The following is an 11,291-nucleotide window of genomic DNA, read 5'->3' as shown; positions in this document are numbered from 1 at the left end:
CAGTGCGGTATAATGCTCACCCCTCCTCCTTTAGTGATCTTCAGTGCGGTAGAATAGGTTCACAATGCGTTAATGGGTTAACGCTAACGGACTCAGATGCATGGCGAAATTGTCGCAATTTACGCCATGCAACGGGTCCGTTAGCGCACCCATTGAAGGCAATGTGTTTAGGATCTGTAGCGCATCGCTAGCGATGTGGCATTATTTTCGGACAGACCTTGGACGCTGCTTGCAGCGTCCGAGGTCCGTTCCTCGCTAGCGCAGATCGGCAAACGCGATCCCGCTAAAGACATTGCGTTGGCGCAATCCGCTAGCGCTATGCGCTAAACGGATTGCCCTAACGCAATGTGAACCTAGCCAAAATATATAATGCTCCACCAACAAACAATATTGATCTACAGTGCTTTCTAATTTATGGCCACATCAGTACCTAATTTTCATTGTTGCTGGGTAAAGATTAACCCCTTTGTGTGCATTAGCCTTACAACATACAAACACAGACACCAAGACAAACCACACACCAGCTTGCTGGAATATACAGGTATCCTTGCCGGCGTGTGGAACAGCTGCACAGAACAACGCTGGAAGGCGGGGGACCTGGGGGAGCGTCTGACAAGCGCAGTGCGCATGCCCAGGAATCCCAGCCCCGCACTGTGCATAATGCATAACACACTGCGGGGCGGGGATTCAGTAACAGGGTGGCCGCACTGCCCGCACAGGCGCAGACCGGAACCCGGCATCAGAGCTAGGACGGCCAATGCTCTATGCGCCTGCTCCAGGCAGAAGAGCACAGCGCAGGCGCCGGATTTCGGACGAAAACAGCGCTGAGGGGGCGGCGCCCGGCGCCCCAGAAGAGATGACTGATGGCAGTTGGGCGCTTCTAGGAGGAGGCTTCAGACCCGCCTCCAGGTACAAAGATAGGTATTTGAGCAAAATTATAAATATCTTTATTGTGGGAATATCAGCAACAAAAACTAAAAAAGTCACCTTGTTAGACTGCAGCATTACTGCTGCACAAGGTGGCTCTTTTAGTTTATAGCGGCTGGAGGAGGTGACAGTGGCCCTTTAATGCAACCAGAACACTCAGCCAAACTGTAATGTATTGCAGATCTGTGGAGCTGCGGAGTTCGGACAGGAGGAGGAAGGGGGAAAGTTGATGCAGGGGTTTTTTTGTGGCAGAGGACATCCATCAGTTCACTGGGTAGGTGCCCTGAGCGTATAGCACTATCATGGGGATACATGGAAGACCCTCCAGAGGAAAGACTCTTGAATCTATGTACTGTGGACTTGCAAATGATCTACATACATAAAGTGACAACTTAAACCTGCACCATACTACTAGAGTGGGCCGTGTTCACCCTGCGTTTCCAGTACACGTGTATTATCTATGGTGGGACATATCCTGACGTGCACCAACTGTGTTCACCACCTAAAGAAGGCCAGTAGTGTCCCTGCAGGGGTTATTCATTCTTAATGAAAGCTTTACCTTTTTTGGTATTGACAGCTTAAAAATAAAAACTACTGCTGTCAGCCTTGTGGATACCGCACAGGCCGCTCATGTCGCACGTTTTGCCGCAAGCCTTATAGAAATAGTAACTTCTGTTTATGGGGAGTTGAGCGTGTCCCTCACTTCTAGCCATTGGACTAGCTGTGTGATTGTTACAGGATGATATGTTAGAATGATGGCATGTCCAGCGCCTTGCCGATCACCGACACATTTCCGTATTCTTTTTTTCAGGTTATTCGTGTAAACAAGTGGCCGCTGTATCCGGACAATCTCGCCCCACACGATCAGGAAAGGTATGGAATGTATTCAGAATTACATACATGATCCAAATGATTGCTTGTTACCTACATACCAGGTTTAGACGACAGTCGTCTGGTAGGTTCTGAGATTCCTTGGGACCATTTTATGGTACTTGGACTAATTGTTATTTCTCAAGTTTGAGCAAGAGATCCAGAAATTTGAAGGTAACACCTTTTAGCCAGTCATCAACTTTTGCTACCAAGTTTCTTAATCTCTATAAAAAGAAAATGCAGGAAGAAAAAATGCTCACCTCTACAAACCCGTTTAGAACCAGCCATGCCTTTTCCTCCTAGGTTTTCCTTCATCAGGTTGCAATGGTCATGTGTCTATTGTGAAGTTACTGGTCTCGCCGTCCATGGTGCATACTATTAGCCTCATTGCTTAAAGGGGCTTTCTGCACTTTTATTATATACGTGCTAGAAAAATAATAAATGGCATACTCAACTCGATTCCTTAACACCTCTGTCCTACTGTCCATGTCCTAACTGGCCTCATCCTTCACTTCCGGTATGGTTGTCATGTGACTGCTGCAGCCAATCAGTTGCCACAGCTAGAAGTTGTACTAGTCAAGCGTTGATACAGCCAGAAAAGTGTAGGGGGAGATACGGCCAACAGGAAGGTGGAGCAGTGATGGCTCAGTAGATACAGATATATCCAATTTCATAATTTTCTTAGCACTTTGAAGTTGTATGTCAAGAAATACTCCTAACCTATGGGAGAAATTATGATTTTTTTTTATATATATATATTCTAAAATGAACCCTTTTTAAGAGCATTTTTAGCTTTTTCTTTGTCTGCATTTATGGACAGACTTGTTTTGGCTATAAATGCTCTGTAAGGCTCTGCTCGGGGTCTACACATGCCATGACAATTGCATCCTTCAGTAATCTCTTGCATGTAGTAAATATAGACTATAGAACTGTAGTAATAGGGAGCAAAAATTAGAGCTATTTTTGTTACATAAGCATCATAACATAGGAATAAATGTAGCGCGTGCTGACTTATTTACTCCTGGCCTAGAAGGGGGAATCCGATGCCGCATTCTTGCACACATCTCATTTGCTTGGAAGGTGCTCACTTAAATTGGCCTACAGGGACTAGAAGCCGGCGAATGGCCGCAGTGGGCTCGCCTCCACATTTTATGCATGTGCACAATTTGGCTTCAGTAGTTTGACTTTTCTTTTTGTTAGTGCAGTGACCTCAAGAGAAAGAACCTCCCTTTGTTCAGCGGTTTTGTCTGCGGATCTGGGGTCATTCTTTGTTACAACATGATATTCATGTGACGTTGAGAAAATGTCAATAGGTAGCAGAGTGGAGCGTTTCATGAATAGTCTCTGGACTGCGGAGCATTTAGATTTCCTTTTTCTCCCCACACACAATCTTATTCTTTCATCGCATAATCACAATACAATAGTCAGGCCTACCTGCAGAAGCCAGGCTTTTGTTCCTGGTTTCTACTCTATGCTTCAAGCATGGGGTCAACTATCTGTGTATGTTTAGACCATAGGTGGACAAAATAATACGAAATTCCAGAAGCAGTCAGTCAAACTGGAGCTGGACATTTAGGAGCTCTCCACCTGCTGAGGTCTATACAACTCGCCCCAAGTTTTGGTGAACCTTATTCTTTAGACACACACAGTGCAGTTTAGTGAGATTTCATTTTTTCAGGCAGTTTTGCTCTTTACGTATTTTTGTCTTTTATTCACACTTTATTGTGCTCATTTTCTTTTTTTGTGGCTTAATAAATAATCTTCTGTATATTTATACGGGCCGAAGCAAAAGGCACAATTTGCAAGAGAATCGGAAGGATTTTGATGTAAATGTTACAATTCCCCAATGACTGTCCACCTGCTCCTTCTTTCTGCTAATTTGTCATTCTTGATTTTTGTAAAAAAAAAAGCAAAAAACTTGGCAATAATAAAGCACTGACCTTGTTGGTAGCCATGAGCCACTCTTCCATTTTTTTTGCACTCCTTTTTAGTACATTAAAACACCATGGCATGGATGGTGGAGAAGGAATTTAGTACTGAGAAATGTACAGAACAGACCAAAAGTTTGGACACACCTTCTCATTTAAAGATTTTTCTGTATTTTCAGGACTATGAAAATTGTACATTCACACTGAAGGCATCAAAACTATGAATTAACACATGTGGAATTTTATACTTAACAAAAAAGTGTGAAACAACTGAAATGATGTCTTATATTCTAGGTTCTTCAAAGTAGCCACCTTTTACTTTGATGACTGCTTTGCACACTCTTGGCATTCTCTTGATGAGCTTCAAGGGGTTGTCAATGGGAATGGTTTTTTCACTTCACTTCACTTCACATGTGTGCCCTGTCAGGTTTAATTAGTGGGATTTGTTACCTTTTAAATGGGGTCGGGACCATTAGTTGTGTTGTGCAGAAGTCTGGTGGATACACAGCTGATAGTCCTACTGAATAGACTGTTAGGATTTGTATTATGGCAAGAAAAAAGCAGCTAAGTAAAGAAAAATGAGTGGCCATCATTACTTTAAGAAATGAAGGTCAGTCAGTCTGAAAAATTGGGAAAACTTTGAATGTGTCCCCAAGTGCAGTGGCAAAAACCATCCAGCGCTACAAAGAAACTGGCTCACATGAGGACCGCCCCAGGAAAGGAAGACCAAGAGTCACCTCTGCTCCTGAGGATAAGTTTATCCGAGTCACCAGCCTCAGAAATCGCAGGTTAACAGCAGCTCAGATTAGAGACCAGGTCAATGCCACCAGAGTTCTAGCAGCAGACACATCTCTACAACAACTGTTAAGAGGAAACTTTGTGCAGCAGGCCTTCATGGTAAAATAGCTGCTAGTAAACCACTACTAAGGACAGGCAACAAGCAGAAGATACTTATTTGGGCTAAAGAACACAAGGAATGGACATTAGACCAGTGGAAATCTGTGCTTTGGTCTGATGAGTCCAAATTTGAGATCTTTGGTTCCAACCACTGTGTCTTTGTGTGACGCAGAAAAGGTGAACAGATGGACTCTACATGCCTGGTGCCCACCGTGAAGCATGGAGGAGGAGGTGTGATGGTGTGGGGGTGCTTTGCTGTTGACACTGTTGGGAATTTATTCAAAATTGAAGGCATACTGAACCAACATGGCTACCACAGCATCTTGCAGCGGCATGCTATTCCATCCGGTTTGCCTTTAGTTGGACCATCATTTATTTTTCAACAGGACAATGACCCCAAACACACCTCCTGGCTGTGTAAGGGCTATTTGACCAAGAAGGAGAGTGATGGGGTGCTACGCCAGATGACCTGGCCTCCACAGTCACCAGACCTGAACCCAATAGAGATGGTTTGGGGTGAGCTGGACCGCAGAGTGAAGGCAAAAGGGCCAACAAGTGCTGAGCTTCTCTGGGAACTCCTTCAAGATTGTTGGAAGACCATTCCCGGTGACTACCTCTTGAAGCTCATCAAGAGAATGCCAAGAGTGTGCAAAGCAGTCATCAAAGCAAAAGGTGGCTACTTTGAAGAACCTAGAATATAAGACATCATTTCAGTTGTTTCACACTTTTTTGTTACGTATATAATTCCACATGTGTTAATTCATAGTTTTGATGCCTTCAGTGTAAATGTACAATTTTCATAGTCATGAAAATACAGAAAAATCTTTAAATGAGGGGTGTCCAAACTTTTGGTCTGTACTGTATGTTTTGAGAATTCTGTTATCAGAGTACCCCAATGGGGTCACACTGTATAGGGAGCATGCAAGGAAATATGTATATGTATGTTTGTTCCTCGCTGATTGGTTGAAATGCTCAAGTGACACCCTTTCCCCAGATCAAACAAAGGACACTAGTGATGAGGAGCGGTTCCAGTCTAGGAAGTTAGTATAGCTTTACTTATTTTATTTTTATCCCCCCCCCCCCCCACACACACACAAAAAAAAAATCCTACAATAATAATAATAATTATTATTATTATATTTATTTATTACCCCTACTACATATTGGAATAGGATCTTGGAGTTAGAAATACCCCTACGTCTTTATTGTTACTTCTGGTCATTAGGAGGGAGATGTATAAGAGTTGGGTGGTACGCTGGCTTACTAAATAAGGTAGTTGTATGGACGCACCTGGGCTTTAGGTTACATTCTGGCCAGAATATTATCAATCTGAAGATTGTGTGTTCTTACTTTGTGTTCAGGGGTCTCCTCTAGTCTCTTCCAAAACATATGAAATTGCATTCATGCACGTTGGCATCAGTGTAAATGCATACTCCATGCAGAACTGCAATTTATTAATAATTGCTTAACTGTTCATGCAAAGCAGGTAAGATGCTCATATTGGCATTTATTCATTATTCTTTGCTGATATATCACTATCATATGCCACATTTCTTACATACATTATCATCACTGTCCCCATTGGGACTCACAATCTAAATTCCCTATCAGTTTGGTGTTGGAGGAAACCGGAGAACCCAGAGGAAACCCACGTAAACACGGGGAGAACATACAAACTCCTTGCAGATGTTGCCCTTGGTGGGATTTGAACCCAGGACCCCAGCGGTGCAATGCTGAACGCTGAGCCACCATCTTTTTTATTTTCTAAAATAGAAATCAGAAAACTGGTATTTAAGAACAAGGGCCTGTTTTGGTTTTTTTTCTGTATTTTATTTTTTCAAGCAGATCTGACAGCTGAATGCTCTGACCTATGTATGTACTGCATTTAACATCTTGCAGGTCCATATTCCTGGTAGCCAGAAGCCAAAAATGTAGTGTTGCTATCAGCACTGAAAGCCTGCAGAGCACAAATGGTTTACAAGTCTGGTGTATTCATGAGTAGACCGCTCCCTCCATATGTACACTGCAGTCTGTCAATCACTGTTCTGAGGGGCGAAGACATGGGGAGGAGCGCTGTTACCATAAATGCCACCGGACTCATAAACTTGGCACCAGATCTGGTAGGAGCCAAAAAAACCCATTTTCCTTGTGCAGTTTAGTTACCAGAAGTACGGACCTGCGCCTGTAATATGCTGTGATTAAACTGAGCATATAAAGCTTACGGAGCCATTTCAGAGGATGTCTCGGGCAGACATTAATGACATAGTACTAAGAAATGCCATCAACATCCAATCACTGGGGTGACGCACAAGTAAAGCACAAACTGCTAAGTTCACATGGTTGGCCATCATCTGAAATGGTCAGATCATGCTGTCCCTGGAGATAGACACGGCCGTAGATTGACATCCTAGCATAATGCCATCAGTCCTGAGACAACCCCTTTATATGCACTATAGGGGTCTCCATAGCTGAAGATATGGAGATAAATGGATATGGTACTTGCTGCTCAATTTGGCTCGCCTCACTCTAGCAGGATTTAGGTTGAAGACTGGCATATGAAATGTTCCCCTCTGTGCCTTCATTGTAGCCAGTTTCATAGCAATCTGTCTTAAAAAAGTGTGCAGAAACTTGGGTACTTTGATATGCTGACCCTATGGAACCCAAACCATGGGCCAAATGGTGTAAGGCAAGAGAAAGCTGGCCTGCAAGCCACTCGGAGCCAAAGTCTCTAATGTTAATAACCAGAATTTGCGCTCTTATAGCTTCCTTTATTGACCTTGGTGATAATATATGGTCTGAATTAGACTTAGAGCTTTTCATTCGGATAATTATTCTGCATGTTAAATAACCTGATTTATTTCCCTGCAGTTGAATCGGCCATCGCTAAAAACAATATGGAAGACATAAATCCTGTATTAAGAATTAGTCAACTGGATGCTATTGAACTAAACAAGGCATTGGAGCAATTAATCTGGACTCAGTTTAATAGTTGTTTTCAATGCTTCAAACCAGGACTTTTGAGCTGCTACGAAGCGGAGATTAAAGCCTTTTTATGGCTGTTTTTGTGGAGATACACCATCTATTCCAAGAATGCAACTGTGGGCCAGGCAATATTGAACATTCATTACAAAAACGACTTGTCTGAGACTCCGAAATACCAACCACATAATAAACAGCAGAAAGTATGGTTTGCACTGTTATCAGCGGGGGGCAAATGGCTAGAGGAAAGGTCCTATGACATATTCAGTAATAACCCTTTCGGGTCATCGTTTCTCAGGATGAAGCATATAATTAATGTTGTTTCTGGACTCTCCAAGGTCTTCGGACTCTTGAACTTCTTAATTTTTCTACAGCAAGGAAAGTTTGCGACTTTGACTGAACGATTGCTTGGGATTCGATCCGTTTTCAAGAAACCCTAAGATGTGCTTCAAGTCGGCTTTGATTTCATGAACAGGGAAATTTTGTGGCATGGATTTGCTGAATTCTTGATTTTTCTCCTGCCTCTTGTTAATACTCAAAAGCTAAAATCGAAGTTGTTCTCTTGGTGTAGGCCAGTCAGAGGGCTGCGACTGGCTGACCCATCCGTAGCCACCATCTGCAAGGAATGCTGCCTGTGTGGAGAATGGCCTATGATGCTTCATACCATCGGTTGCACTCATGTCTTTTGCTACTACTGCATTAAGAGCAATTACATGGCTGACATGTATTTTACATGTCCTAAGTGTAGTACCCAGGTGCACAGCCTGCAGCCCCTGGAGTTCAAGATTGAAATCTCTGAAGTTCACACTTTGTAAGATGAAAAGTGGCTCTGGGGGACTAATTCCGGGCAAAACTTCATGGGTAAAGAGTATGCAAATGAACTCTCCTCTAAAAAAGAAGAAAATGACTGTTTTCCTTGACGGACACCCTTGTGTAGACAGTTGTTTCAGGATTTATACCCATGTCAATACAGAGAGGGGTCCTGGTGAGGTAGATGGAATGTCTTCTTGACAGTGAGAACCAGACTCTCCCTCCATCCAGAGTTGTCGGTCATTTTATTCAGCCAGCCAGGACCCTTCACTGCCCTGAAAAGGTGCAGAATCCAGGAACTGCTGTCTACAGATGGTCCCTGGTTTAGTTAACATAGGTTGTTTTTTTTTTCTTCTAGAGGAGAGCCAATTTGCATAAGATGAATTGTGGAAGTCGGTCGTAAACTGATTTCCACCGAGACTTGTGAATATTTCATGAGTTTTTGATCTTTACAGTAATTACGATCTAATATTGCCACATATGAAGAACACATTTCTATAATCATAGCCTGCTGTAGGTTATTGTTATGGAGATTTTGCAGCACATTTGTGGTTATACTCTATTGTAGTCTATGGGGATGTTTAAGAAGCGGCGTCCTCAGCATTAGTGGGGATTCCCATATTTTGAACACCCAATAATTTAGTATTTATGCAATGTTGACTGGATATTTGTGATACACTCCTTATGATAATGCCAAAAGCATCTTTATGTAACTCTCCAATCAGTGGTGCCAAATATCAGAAAGGAAGAACTATTAAAAAGGTATGACTGTGGAAGTATCCCCCTATTCTTCCTAGAACAAAATTGTGAGTGGTAGAAGATGTCTTCAGCAATATTTCATGAATTTGCCCATTTATTGTATTTTACGCAAACATGTTGTCTTTAGGTACCCAAATAACAAGCAAAAAAATAGTTTCATGTTGCAACGTCTGAGTGTCTGCCTCCAATAGGCGTATACGCTCAAAAATGATGCATGGCAGAACACGCATTCGCTATGCCGGCACCATTGTAGTCCATGGCCCCATCGGCGTATACATACGAATTCCATTTTGAGGGGTATTCAGACTTGAGTTTCGACAGGGCCACCGAACGGGTGCCTAAACGCAATGTGAAAGCACCCTTACTGTTCCAGTACTTCAGGATGTCCTACCTACGACTTCTCAAGATGTGGAGCGATGCACATGCAGTATGATGTCTTTTGTGGACATCTCCAACTGGCGTACAAAGTTTTACAAGACAGAGAGTGCTCTATGGGGAAGGGGGTAATGAAATTAAATGGGTTGTCCAACTTTGGGGACAATATTTTTTTAAAATGTTTTTTTTTTTGTTTACCTTTAATTCATCTATTTGGGGACAAAATAATTTTTACAGTTTGGGTTTTGTTCAAATTTTTTTTACTCTGTTTTTGCCTTTATAGGATCTGTTGCACTTTTGTTGGCTGTAGAATTTATTAATGAGTAATCTTTCAGCCCACTATGATGGTCTAATCGGGGTGTGCTACTACTTTTGATTTATGACCACAGACCGCATCAAAGTGAAATGTGCAAGAAACAGCCTGTAAAATAAATAAAAAAACAGCTGAAATTTTACTGAAACCCTATTACAAAAAATGATTTGGCCACAATTACTTGCATTGGTCCCCAAGGTGGACAGTGTCGTCAAGTTAGCTCAGAAGGGGGAAAATGTGTACTACTTAAAGGGGGTAGCTAACCTATATATCCAACCTATTACTGAGCCTCGTAGCATGGCTAAGGATATAAACCAAACTGTAGTCTCCTCTGAAAGAACAGGACGGCCATCTGTAGTGCGGTACGTGCCATGTCAATAACTTTGAATCTGGTTGAGCAATAATCTCAATATAAGCCTGCCTTGACATAATCTGTTGGATTCTTACCTTACTGTGGCCTTGATGATACATTATTGACTCATTTAGAGTTGTTTATAATGCACTAATTTTTTTCCTCTTTAGGTCAATGGGGATGAACTACTCAAACACAAGGTGTAATCCATACTATCCATGCTCACTACTTAGAAATGCTGCTAAACCAACAGCTAAAATCCTGTATGTGTGAATATTCGCCAGTATGGTGTTTATTTTATTTTTTTTGTTCTGTAGTATGATTCAATTGTAGAACTAGGTGTGAAATTAAATGCTGTTATCTAATGTTTATAATAAAATATTTTTTCACGTTTGTTCATTTTCTTATTAATATGATGTAATATTACAATTAAAGTAATTATATAAATGGTTGAGCTTGTCATTTTTTTTTTTCTTAATGGAGATAATACAATGGCTACACTGTAAATGTATTTCAATTAAAAACTCAGTGTATTAAGATACCCAGCACGTTTCTCAGGACCATGCTGTATAAGCAAGTACGGCAATAAAAATACCAACTGCACAAACGTAACACACAGGAAAGCTACCAACAGCAGGCTGAGGATCTATTTAATAGATTTAGGCAAAGAGGGTATCCTAGTACTACGCTGCATGCAGCATTGGAAAAGGTGGAGGAAAAAGTAAAAGAGGATAATAATGATGTTGGTGGTCAGAAAAAAGAAAAAAAAAACCTGGCATTTTGTTTTCAATATGGTCCCATGGACCAACGGATACGCTTCTCCATAAGAAAAAACTGGCATATCCTAGAAAGGGACAAAGATCTTACTGAGATTGTGGCTAGAGGGCCCCTTATCTCGTGCAGACAAAGCACGAGACTGAGAGACATTTTAGTACATAATCGTTTGGATAATCAAAGGGGAAAAAATGGCTAAATAGAGATGATCCTAAGGGTAACCACAAGTGTGGACATTGCCCCTATTGTCGGACGCATATCACGGATCGTGAAATCCGCATGGGGGCAATAAAACACCGTAAATCAA

At 41.9% G+C, this 11,291-nt stretch overlaps 1 pseudogene across 1 annotated transcript; it reads left to right on the top strand.

Annotated features, from left to right (window-relative positions):
- The first annotated feature begins 1,683 nt into the window (after nucleotides 1-1,683).
- Nucleotides 1,684-10,659, top strand: LOC143781568 (peroxisome biogenesis factor 2 pseudogene; annotated as a pseudogene). The gene is made up of 2 exons (XR_013216761.1): nucleotides 1,684-1,800; nucleotides 7,491-10,659. The product of XR_013216761.1 is annotated as a peroxisome biogenesis factor 2 pseudogene (transcript).
- The last annotated feature ends 632 nt before the right edge of the window (nucleotides 10,660-11,291 follow it).

The sequence above is a fragment of the Ranitomeya variabilis genome, chromosome 6 (genome assembly GCF_051348905.1).
Source record: "Ranitomeya variabilis isolate aRanVar5 chromosome 6, aRanVar5.hap1, whole genome shotgun sequence".
Classification (NCBI taxonomy): Eukaryota; Metazoa; Chordata; class Amphibia; order Anura; family Dendrobatidae; genus Ranitomeya; species Ranitomeya variabilis.
Note: the sequence above shows the minus strand (reverse complement) of the source record. Positions and strands in the feature narration are given on the sequence as shown.